The sequence below is a fragment of the Camelus bactrianus genome, chromosome 2 (genome assembly GCF_048773025.1).
Source record: "Camelus bactrianus isolate YW-2024 breed Bactrian camel chromosome 2, ASM4877302v1, whole genome shotgun sequence".
NCBI lineage: Eukaryota > Metazoa > Chordata > Mammalia > Artiodactyla > Camelidae > Camelus > Camelus bactrianus.
In genome coordinates this window covers 37,302,790-37,315,679 of record NC_133540.1, presented here as the reverse complement: position 1 = coordinate 37,315,679, position 12,890 = coordinate 37,302,790, and positions in this window count along the sequence as shown.

The following is a 12,890-nucleotide window of genomic DNA, read 5'->3' as shown; positions in this document are numbered from 1 at the left end:
TTGACTTGTTAGTATAGAACCTGGAAAGGAGATTTACATGCTACAGAATCATATATGAAATGAAAACCTGCTTTATGAGATCTGTTAAAATAACATTCTGGATTGACCCTCCAAATTTATTCAACCTAGTATTTTTCTTTAATAAAATAGGAATTGTTTTATAGATTAACCCTCAAGTCTATCTAGTTTGTTCTTAACAGCCAGAGATTTTGATAAAAGAGTCTGGTTGATACTAATATGCCATTCTTGAGTACATGGACGTGGATGATTTTCCTTCACCTTTGCAAACTGGAAGGTCAAAATTGTTTTAATCTCTTCAAGTGAAAGGCTTACTTTATGCTTTAGCTACTTTTCTCTGATCCTTATGACTAGATGCCAAATTTCTGGCATGAACATTTTGTGGCTTGACATAACAGTAGTATGAAGTAGTTAAAAACATAAGCCCTTAGATCAGACAGATCCAAGTTTAAATCCTGGCTCGGTACCTTGGGCAAAATACTGAGAATTTCTAGTTCATATAGTTGTTGGAAGGATTAAATAACATACTGTATCTAAAGGGATTACCACAAAGACTGACACATAGTAAGCATTCATTATAAATATCAGTATTTGCAGAGGATGTTCTTAGCTGTTTTCACTTCGCTTTGCTTAATCGAGCAGTGTTCTACTTGAATGTCTTGTCTCCTTTGGCACATTGAGCCAGCATACTCAGAAAGTAGTTTATAATCTTTTCCTAGACACTAAAAGCTCAAATTGTGATTTTTCCCCCCTAGTATTTTACATGTGCTAGCACTTTACACTGTTTTGCCATTTCACACAGTAGATAAAACCATCTGCAATACCTGCATCCTCCTTCATTTTGACATTCATGGAAACTTTTACTCGTGTTAGTGAGCTTGGCAGATTTCTTGATGCTGCTGTTTAAAGTTATTTGGAAGATATGAAATAAGGCCAGTCCCAGTGTTCTTCCTTCACTACTCTGTGGTGATGATTTCATTATGATGCATGTCCTTCCTTCCATCCATTCAGTAGTTATTGAATGCTTGCCACCTCCAGGAACTATGTTTCATATTAGGAATATATGATGTAGTCCTTGCTCTCAGTTTTCACAGGCTAGTGAAGGAGACAGGCAAATCAAGAAATGATTGCAGCAGCAATATATAAACCTCTGAGTCACTATTCATTTCTATTTAGATGGACTAGGAAAAGCTTAACAGAATCCTCAGTTGGGTTTGGAAAGATAAAGATGCATTTCCTACACAGACTAAAGATGGCATGTGCCTAAAGGCACAGATACATGAAAGAAGATAATGTATTCAGGAACTGTATGTAAAATAATGTGAATAGAATCTGGGAGATGAGGCTGGGACTCATATTAAAGAGAGACTTAGATGATCTACTGAAAGACTAAATTTGGCTTTGTGTAAGCAGAGGTCACTTATTGACGAATTAGGGAAGGATGACAAGAATTTGAGAGAATTCTGCTAGTAATGTGATGGAAATGGGAGCAAGATGGGAGGCACCAAGACTAATCAGAAGACTCAAGTTGAGCTAATGAATAGTAGATATCACTCACTGAGCTCTTACTATGTGCCAGGCAATGTAAACATTTTGTACCCATCAGCTCTTTAATCCTTGAAAAAACCATATAAGGTAGATATTGTTACCATTTAACAGAAAACTTGAAGACTGTAATTTTCCCATGGTCACATAGCTTATAAGTGATAAAAATCTGCATTTAAACCAAGTATGTCTAACTCCAAAGTGCTTGTTTCTAATCATTGTAACATCGGATGAGAAGTGGTAAGGACAAGAGCAGTTAAGTATGGAGAGGAGAGCAAGGATACAAGAGGCTAAGAGGGTAGCACCTGGGTCAGCTGGCTGTATTGGAGGGAAGGGAGCAGTGCATGGAGGAGTAAGAAGAGTTAGCAGTGATGCCCAGTGTTTGGCATTGTCTTTAACGGTATCATTAAACAGTAAAGAACTGGGAAGAAGAAATTGAGGGAGAAGAGGTCTTTTCAGATATGAATTTTAGGCATGTAAGTACCATAAGATGTGTAGTAGGCAGCTAGGCATTTGGGTCTGAAACTTAGAAGAGAGGTGACTTGTGGTCTGCAGGGTCAAAATAAAGATACTATAATTTACATTTATCAGGTTGGTAAGATCTTAGAAATCTGAATATCAAATGTTGGCTAAGATGTTGAAAAACAACATAGGAACTCTCAGGTGTACTGCCTTGGGGAGTATAAATTGGCATAATCATTATGAGGGCAATTGGCAATATTCATTTACTAAAAGTAAACAATACTAAGTTGGTTTATGGATATATTCACATAAAGCACATGTTTAAAAACGAGTTTGGTGCAGAATAGTTATAGCTCAGTGGTGGAGCTCATGCTTAGCATGCACAAGGTCCTGGGTTCATTCCCTAGTACCTCTGTTAAAAATAAATAAATATAAATAAATAAACCTAAATACCACCCCCTTCCCCCAAAAAGTTTGGGAATTATAAACAAAAAATTCAGGACAGTGTTTCTCTTTAAAGGAGGGAGAGGCACATAGGTGGTCTATAATTTTTATTTCTTAAAAAACATGTTTGAGATAAATATGGCAAAATGTTAATATTGGGTATTTTGTTGACTTTGGGTCTATGTGGGATACTTTTATAAAGTTAAATAGATACATACAATTTTTTATTCCCCACTGAAAAAGTGGGACAAAGATATACTAATTCACTCAGAAAGTAGGAAAACTATCTATAGTGGAAACAAATGCTTCTTTGTTTCCTATACTCTCCCATAAGGTTAAGGGTACTTTTACTGATTTATCAAGAGAGATGAGAAAATCAAAAGTAGGTAGGAGGATTCCCAGAAGGTGTAACATATATTTTCAGGGGGAAAAGAGGCTCCAGTAATGCCTAAACCATTATTGTCCTTTGTAATTTCCAAAGTGCTCATACATAGGTATTATTACCCCTCCTTTACAGATGAACATCTCAAAAATGTTACATGACTTTCTGACGGTACCCACCTAGTAGCAGAGAGCTGGGTCGAAGAACCCGTGTATGTCTCTCCCTGTGTTGCTTCTACCATTATCAGCTGGGTGTTCAGGTTCACAAAACTGCAGATGTTAGAACAGGAACTTGAACTGAGGTTTTCATTTAAAGGCAAACTAATACACTATGTTCCTGGATCACATTATTTTGCCTATATTACCGAAATTAAATGCCTTGTGCTATTTAGAATTGCCTTAGAAGAAAGAATTGTTGAAATTAAAAAATGGATATTTTCCAAACTGTGCATTTTTACACAGTATTTCTTTAGCCCTTTGATATGTACAACATATTTTATGCTGACCCTGCTTTATATTTCAGACTTACCTTTTTCCCCCAATAATCCCCTGTTAGGCTGGAGTTTGGATTTCCTTTTACAGTGGGTAAGTGGATTTTTAACAGGGTAAAAATAACTGTCTTAAGATCATTTACTAATTCTGTGAATTAGAAACTACTATCCTTTATCCCTTAAGTAAAATACAGTGTCCTGCAAAAGAAACCACTTCGGTGGATAAGATGACCGTAGTAAAGTGGCCAAGAGCTGTATGTTAGAGAGGTATTGATTATTAGAGATTGCCATGCTGTCTTGCTGAAGTATTATAATTAGAAGCCAAGATAATAGGGTCTATTCTGTACTTACCTTTCACCCAACTACTGTGTTATATTGCAGGCCAAAGAGTGACTCTTCCTGAGTAAAAGGAGGGAAAAATTACCATTATTGAAAATGATCATAAACTCACAAATTCTAAGGTTTATGAGATTTTGCAATTACGGAGTCCTTCATAAATTTAGAAAAATCAATTTCCACAGAGTAGTGAAAATTGAAGCCAGGGAAGCTGATCAGTGTATGGGAGGTGAAGACAGACTTCAAGAGAATTCCACTTTTTTGAAAAGCTTTAAATGAGATGGAAAGGAAAGATGGGAGGGCAGAAACCACAAGGAAATAAAAGGGTAAAAAGAGATACAATATTTGAGAGACTTCAGCATGACTGTAATTAGAATGAAGGAACCTATAGAGAAGAAGGGAGAAAATTGATGGAGTCAGATCCCAAAGGAGACAGGAAAGGTGGGCCTTGAAAAGATACCTTTTCTCAGAAACGAGAAGGAAGTAAGAGAATGGTATAAATAAAGTTCTAGCTGTGAGAAGAGAGGTTTATATTAGATGGTCTCAGTATTTTTTATGAAGTAGAAAGGAAAAGCTCATGTTATTTGTGAAGTAGGAAGGGTTAAAAGATTAGGTTGGGGGGTCCAGAAAAAAATGGAGATGGTTTGGAACGGACAACTGACTAAAGACAGAAGCATTAATGAACAGTGTTAACCGTCATATTGAGTTTGGAAATCATGAAAATACAGTGGTTTTATGATTATTTATAGTACCTCAGTTGAATGGCCTATTGGATTGACCCAGAATTGTGAGTTGAGTGATGCATAGAGGAGAAAGACAAGGATGAAGGGAAGAGGGTTGAGGGTGTTGGTGCCTAGTGCCTGGCAGAATATAGCACTGTTCTAGAATTGCGAGTTGAAAGACAGATACCAGGGAAGGAAAACTGTGGAGGGAGGTTGAAAGCACTAGTGAGAGAATAGATCATATGACAAATTAAGAGATCCAGGCCAGGTATGGAAGGAAGTGGGACCAAGAATAGACTGGAAGAAAGGCAGTATTACAAGAACGAAGGTCTTAATGAGACTGGATCAGAGGTACTATGCATGGAAGGAGAAGGGTACTGAAATCACTCAGAAGTACTCTATAACAAAACAGAGTATGACCCAGGGAAGGAGGTTGAAGTGGCCCTGGAACTGTGCTGTTTGGGTCAGACCATCCACACGAATATTGAAATCTCCTAGGAAATGATGAAATGAATTGAGGTTTAAAGGAATAACATGATCTAGGTGTAATGTTATTGTGGAGAATGATGTGGACGTTAATGGATATTGGGGAAAAAGCAAGCTAACGGGTGCCAAAAGGAGATGGAATGACTTAAAAGGAATGGAAGTTTTCATAGGAGAGTGAAATGCTCTAGAAGAGGCTTTGGGACAAAAATGGGCAATACCAGTTCTGAGCCTTGTGGTACATATAGTTTGAGGAAACTGCAAAGGAAGCTGTATCTTTGAGAAAGAGGTTGAGGAAATAGAAGACATATTCATGAAAAAAGCTGAGGGCATAGATGAATTTATTTATAGTGGAATTGGTTGCCAAGTGGAACCAGGCTGGAAAAGGCTAAGGGAGGATTTTGTGGGAAAGGTGGGGACGAGCGATCACGAGGGCATGCTGTCAGGTACATGGCAGTTTGGAGACAAGAAATAAAAGCGATCTGATGGATGGGTGGGAGGCTGCCTTCTGAGCAGTGACCAGGAATGAAAAGGTTGGATGAAACTAGTTTCTCAGCTTTTTGCCTAGTTGTTATGAACAAAACTGTTGAACTGAGGGTCCCAGGCAGTGTTTGACCTTATCTTTGTAGAAGGGTTTATAAATCCATGGTGTGGTGATAATTGCTGGATCCTTGCAGGGGCTGCTGTGCAGAATGCTGAGTGTGTTAGTGTGGCCTAGTTGCTGCTGGACTGCCTTATGGTTTAAACAAGCAGCCATTGATTTGCCACACTCTGACAGGCATGTAGCAGACGTGCTGGAAGACAGAACCCAAGGACTTTCTCTATAGGACTGCACCCTCTTTAGTATAAGGATCAGTATCTGTTTTATATAAGACACAATCCCTATTTTCCCCACTTTTGAAAAAGGTAGATTTCATTCACCAGTCTTTGGAGGGATATAGTGGGAAAAGCATGGACTCATACAGACTTGGGTCTGAATAATGCTGGAAGCTTCTCAGGCAGTTTACTTAACTTTTCTGAGTCTTACTACATCATGGGTGTAATATAACCTTGTACAAATGCCAAAGACAAAAAATACTTTAATAAAAATTATCTCATCATTAATTATTTCATAAAAGTCTATTAAAGAGTATCTGCCATGCACTGTGCTGGGTTCTGGGAATCCAGTGATGAACATGACATGGCCTTTGCCTTAAGACCCTTACAGTTTAGTAGAAGGAGGAACAAAGATAAATACATGCAATGACAAGTGAGGGGTGCCTTGATAGGTGCATACATGGAAAACAGTGGGAGCCCAAGGGAGCAACAGTAAGTTCTGCCTGTCTGAGGTGGAGTGAGAAGGCAGGGAGTATCCTTAGCTGGTCCTTCTCAGTTTTCTGTGCTCATCTTCCTTCCACTCTATGGGCATGTCTGTCTTCATCATTAATTTTTATCATTCAGTAATTAGTATCATCATATCTTGCCTAAATTAGTCTTTCCCCCATGCTGCAATCATAATATTATTTCTAAAACACAAATCTAATTCCTTGGCTTAGAATCCTTCAAAAGAGCTTCCCACTGCTTCTAGAATAAAATAGTTTACAGGCCACTGCAGAATCTCATCTTTCCTTACCTCTTTAACCTCATTATTTCATCACTTTTTTCCTCTTACTCAGTGCTTTCATTTTATGATAAACTTCTTCCCACTTGTCTTCCCTAAACCCCCAACTGCTCTTGGTGCTCTTTTGAACTAACACAGTGTCTATATGGGGCAGACTTCACAAGCACTGCAGGTTTGGTCCCAGATCACTGCAATAAGGCAAATATCACAATAAAGCAAGTCACACACATTTCGTTGGTGTCCCAGTGGATATAAAAGTTATGCTTACACTATACTGTAGTCTGTTAAATGTACAATAGCATTATGTCTAAAAAAGCAATGTACATACGTTTAAGATACTTTATTGCTAAAATATGCTAATCATCTGAGCCTTCAGCGACTCATAATCTTTTTACAATAGTAATGTTAGAGATCAGTGGTCACAGATCAGCATAACAAATATAATAGTAATGAAGTTTGAAATATTGGGAGAATTACCAAAATGTGACACACAGACACAAAATGAGCAAATGCTTTGAAAAATGGCATCAATAGACTTGCTTGACGCAGGGCTGCCACGAACCTTCAATTGGAAACGTAATTTCTGCACAGCACAATAAAGCAAAGCACACTGAAGCCAGGTCTGCTTGTACTTCTGCTCTCATAGCACCCACTACGTTGTATTGAAATACCCAGTTTGTGGCCCTGACTAGACTAATCCCCACAGGGCAGGGATCAAGTTGGTTGGCTGTTTTATTTACTGTTTTACTTATAGTTTGTGTGTGTGATACGGGAGAGCCTTGAGCATGAGGTAGTCAGAGGATACACAATCGCCTGCCTGGGTTGAGGCTTGTATTCATGGGGACAGCATAAGGCTCACTGTGACAGTCACATGCACACCTTTAGGAAGGAAATTTACTTGGTTTGGGCCTTCTGTATGTTCCTTGAATAGCTGCATAAAAGAGAAATTGAACACTGTCAGGAATGTTTCAACAATATACCCAGTATTCAACAACTACATGGCGATGCCATCTCTACAGTTTATGCCGAAATGAAGAAGGTGATTAAAATTAAATTTTTTCTGTCAGTGAATAGTCTGTTTTTACATTATTACATGAGGTAGTAACAGGACTATTTATTCCATTATCTACTTGTATTCTGAATTTAAGTATTCCCTAGTATTCCCTAATAAAGCTGAGCAGTTTCAATCTATAGAAATAAGATATTGTAGACCATTCTACCTTATGCAAGGTACTTACTCATTTAACTATAATAGTTTATACCTAGTCATATAAGTGCTTTTGTCTTTTTTGCCATGATTATCTTATCTGGTCCAGAAATTAAAACACACACACACTGATCTTATTTAAACATCACATAATCTTTTACTCAGATGTGACATAAAATAGTATAAAAGATGAAGTTGATGGTCCTCAAAGGGAAGTGTTATGTTTTAAAAACAGTTTTATTGAGGTATAATTTACATACAGTAAACAGTAAAGTCATATTTAATATGTACAACTGATACATGTACACGGCCATGAAATCATCACCACAAAGTAGTGAACACACCCATCACTCCAGAAAGTTTTCTCATGCCCTTCTGTAATCCTTCCCTCCTACCCTGCCCAGCCCCAATCTCAGCTTCCTGTATCTATAGATTAGTTTGCAGTTTCTAGAGTTTGATATAAAAGAGATCATCATACAGTATTTACTTTTTTTAATCTGGTTTCTTTTACTCAGCATAATGATGTTGAGAATCATCTGTGTTGCTGCATGTGTCAATGGTTAATTCCTTTTTAATGTTGAGTGATATTCCCCTAGAGATGCTTTAGAAAAAACAATTTTGAGCTTTCTCCTGTTAGGAGAAGAAACTATCATGAAATATTGAGACTTCTGTCTTTCAAACATGTAAATGAGACTTTCTGACAAAAATAGGCTTATATTAATCTGTATTAATATTGAGTCTTGTGTGCTCTTTCATCATTGCTCATGAAAATTTCAGGGTTAGCGTTACTAATTGTGTGGTCAAGAGGGCCACACTGGCAGCTTGTTGAAAATACTGCCTTTCAAAGACAAAAGAAAGGGCCACTTTCATTGTTGTACAGTGTCTTTCCCAAGTGGAGCATCAGCACATCATAATTAAAAAACTGGAAACACTGTAAATCAACCACACTTCAATAAAATATATAATTGAAAAAAAAAAAAACCAACCCTGGAAATCTGCTTTCCATTAATCTATGAACCGACAAGTCAACCACTGGGTTGTTCACAGCTCTGCAAACATTCCCAGTGCTTTCCCATGCCAAGCCTTTTTTCATACTTCTCACTCTTGCTGAAATGTCTTTCCTCTATTACCAACTGAGCAAATTCTGCCCATTCTTTAAGGTTTTCAGCTGAGTAGAATTTCTTCCTTCTCTGATCTTTCATAGCACTTTCCATCTTTCTTTTAGTCATCTTTACATGTAGTGTTATCTTAAACTTTTTTGAGTATCTTATTTTTAATACTACTGTAAGCTCTTTAAGGGCAAAAATCATGTTTATTCATCTTTAAGTCTCCCAAAGTGTATTCTAAATGCCTTGTACATAGATGGTACTCAATAAATTATTACATGAGTGAATGAATCTACCAATAAGTAGGAAAGTCTTAAGTAGTTCCATTATTAGCTTATTTGAGAACAGTGCTAAGATTCCAAAGGGAGCATCCACTGAACACTTAAATATATTTGGAGCCATGTGAGCTTTATACTAAACCCCTTACCAACATTAAAAATAGAGAACTGTTGCCATGATACTATGTTCTACCATGTTCCAGGCTTGTGGTCTAAGCGTTTAGAATGGGCCCTTTTGATATGGCAGAGACATCTAAGATGAAAAAAGAAATTCATCCCACATAAAATGAATCTTCATAGTTGCACACAACACCTGACATTATTGGCAACAAGCACAGTCTAGCTTCATCTTTGCAATCTGATTTCCCACAACTCCCCTAGCTAAAACTCCCTTCCAGCCAAACTGAGTCACACACCAACCTTTAAGATTGAAGCTTTTGCTCATCCTATTCTTCCAGCATAGAGTTCGCCATGCAATTCCTATTCCTTTCCAAAGCACAGCATATTTCTTACTTTCTCTGTGAAGCATCCCTTACCACTTTAACCCACAGTGATGCTCTCCTAAAAAATCAGCTTTACTGTCCTTTCTACTCACATCAGAACATCTGATGTTTGTGTCATTCAAATTGTTATTTAGTTCTTGATTACTTGGTATTTTAATTTATAGAGATCTTTTCTCCCAAACTGGATTGGGACCTGGGACCATGTATTTTAGTTTCTCACATCCCATTCTACCCCAACCATGAAGCCTCGCACAAAGGAAAATCCTCACTGAGTATTAAGTGGATGAATTTTATCTCACCTGGAAATGTGTTATGAAGACATTATATATACCCTTAATTAATAAAGCAAAAGTTGAATAATTTGCATCATCAAAATCAACCTCTAAAAGACACAGACCAAAAAAAATTTTTTTCCATATAACCTGTAGCAGTTATGCATTTGCATATGACCAGCTAGTGGATTGCTTAAGTAATGGTAGATTAACGGTAGACAGCAGGGTTGGGCCTGAAATGCAGCTAAGTACAGGTTGAGGAACTGTATTTGAAAAGTTTATCCACTGGTAAAGCTCTGGGAGATCAGTTTACACAAACTGCTAAATAAATTAGACTGCTAGCTTAAATATATTAACTTAGCATGAGAAAGGTCATCATACAAGATGACCAATCCACTTTAAACAAGTCATAGGTTAAAAGATGGCTCAATGAGCCAGAAGAAGAAACCAGAAAGTGCTCAAAAGAGATAACTGGTCATTTCAGTTTGCATTCTGGGCTAGAAGAACCTTACTGATAGAGCTTAACAGCTGTGAAGTCTAACATGTGAGGTTAGAAATTACATAAATTAGAAAAATGTAATGCTTTTTAGCGAATGCTAAAACATATCATGGGCCATTAGAAAATAAGTCAGTAGTTTTAAGTACTGCTCTCAATCAGGCGTTTAACTGATAAGACCCCATTCCTACCAGTAGTAGTTGTATGCCGTGGGCCATGGATCATACAGCCTAGAGAAACCCAGTGTTTGCTAAGGAGCAGTATCACCAGCGTACGTGGGGTTTCTGTATTCTCCAGGGTACAAGTATCACTTGTTTTGTTGTTTTTTCATTTTGAACATGGTAGTTGTGAGAGAAATTCAGAGGCCAATTGGTTAGGTCCAGTGAAATTTTTCAAGCTATTCATGGATCTTTCCAAAATAAAATCTTTACTTTTGTTTTCAAATCCTTTTTAGACAACCCTCATTCTTCTGTTATATAATAGGCAATACTTAAAAATGGTCAAATTTGATAACTGAGTTAAAACCTCAAGGGCCTAAAGTATTATATGACAGGCTTCTGAAAGATGAATCCAGTCGGATTACAGAACTGCTCAAAATTGTATTTTAAGGAACTGTAAGGACAGGAAAGATTCAACAAAGTCCTTAAGGATGAGCTGATTCTCCAGACAGTTCTGAGAGTCCTTCTGAAGTTGATATTATAAATTTTTAGTGGCCTCAATTAATAGATCTCCAGCAGTTCTCAGGTAGCCATCTATTGTTTTGTGTGTCCACTACGCTCTCCTTGTGGGAAAACTGTTCCTTCCCTGACTCTGTCATCTAGTTCTAATGGAGGCTACAACTCAAATACCTTCTAAGTTATAAGTGATTGCTCCATGAGGGAACATCTGACCTAAGCTAGATCAGAAGCCCTTCCTTGGGATTTTCTAAACTAGAATAAGAGGAAAAAGTCAGTAACTTTCTAGGGATGGAACCCACAGGATATGATGCTTAAGCCTATTTCTTGGCATGTGGAGAAAACCAGTACACTGAGAGAAGCAGAAAAGACAGTGGGAGTGATTCCCAGCAGCCGGAGTCTAGTTGCAGCTCTCCTGGAGCCCCAGCTGCACTCTTGCCCTTCCTGTGGTTTGATTACGTGAGCTGCTCTGCTAGCTCCATTAAACTCTTTTCTCTAAACTATTTTGAATTGATTTGTTACAACCAACCAAAGAGTTCTAGCCAAGACAAGTACTCAGAAGCCTGGTTACAGGGATGGAAAGTAACTGATTATGTTGCTCCCAAGCTGGATTTGAGCCATGTAAACAAGGGAACAAGGGAGTAAGGATGTTTGTAAAAAGCTGGATCATGAAAAGCTGGACCATGCATCTAGGCTGATCAAGAAAGAAGTGTCAGAAGGGAACTTCCAGCAAGAAAACTGAGGAGCTAAAGGAATGGAAGATGTTGAAATTTAGGATTTAAGTGGTAGAGCAGTTCCTGGTGACAAACTTAGGTACAGTCACATAACAGACCAAGTGTACTGTGTTAAAGGTCATCAGATTGAGGATTCAAGGAAAGGTAAGATTGGGCTGTCCAAATGAAATTATCCCAGATGCTGGTGGGACTCACAGGGAGATAAGGATCATAAACTAGAGAAATGAATAACTAGAAACTTAGTAGATGACAGTAGGCAGCAGGAGTAGAGAAGTAGATGGTTGAAAAATATTGGCCCAAAAGGAGAGGCTTCTCCATGAGAGTGAGACAGGTTAACAGCCTCCACCCAAAATGGCAGTAGAAAGAGTAGCTTCCTAAAGGGAAAGCAGGTTTCTGTTTAAAGCCAGGAGGTGGAAGGAATATTTTGTTATAAGGAGGGAGAATATAGATGAGTTTGTTTGGAATAGGCAGGAGTTCCAGAGGACACAGGGGAAAGGACAGAGCAGGAAGAGGATTACAGAGGAATGGGAGCACATAGCTGCCTCGAGAGCCTTCTATTTGACCAAGTGCTGAGTGTGATAGGGACGTGAGGATTAACTGGCCTCCTGGTCTCAGGAAATTCCTATGAAAAGACATTTCAGAACTGGCCCAAGCAAAGGCCTAGGAGGCATCAGAATTCTGAAGAAGGGGACAGCAGGCAAGTAGGAGTCAATAGAGACATAAGCTACTAGCAGCCTGTATTCAAGGTTCTTTCACTTACTCAAATATGCTAAATGAGTATCTCTTCATGTGTCAGGCACTGTGCCAGATTCTGGGGATGGGGTTACAATGACAAGAGACATGAACAGCCTCTTTCCACAAGAAACATAAAATGCAGTGTGAGCTATAGGCCTGTTGGATGGTCTGAGTATGTGTTCCCCCAAAATTCGTATGTTAAAATCCTAAGATAATGGTACGTGAAGTGGGACATTTGAGGGGTGATTAGGTTATGAGTGAGGGATGGGATTGGTGCCCTTACAAAAGAGGTCCCAGGGAGAGCTGGCTTACCCCTCCCACCATGTGAGGGGACAGTGGGAAGTCTGCAACCTTTAAGAGGGCTCTCCCCTGACCAGGCTGGCACACTGATATCAGACTTTCA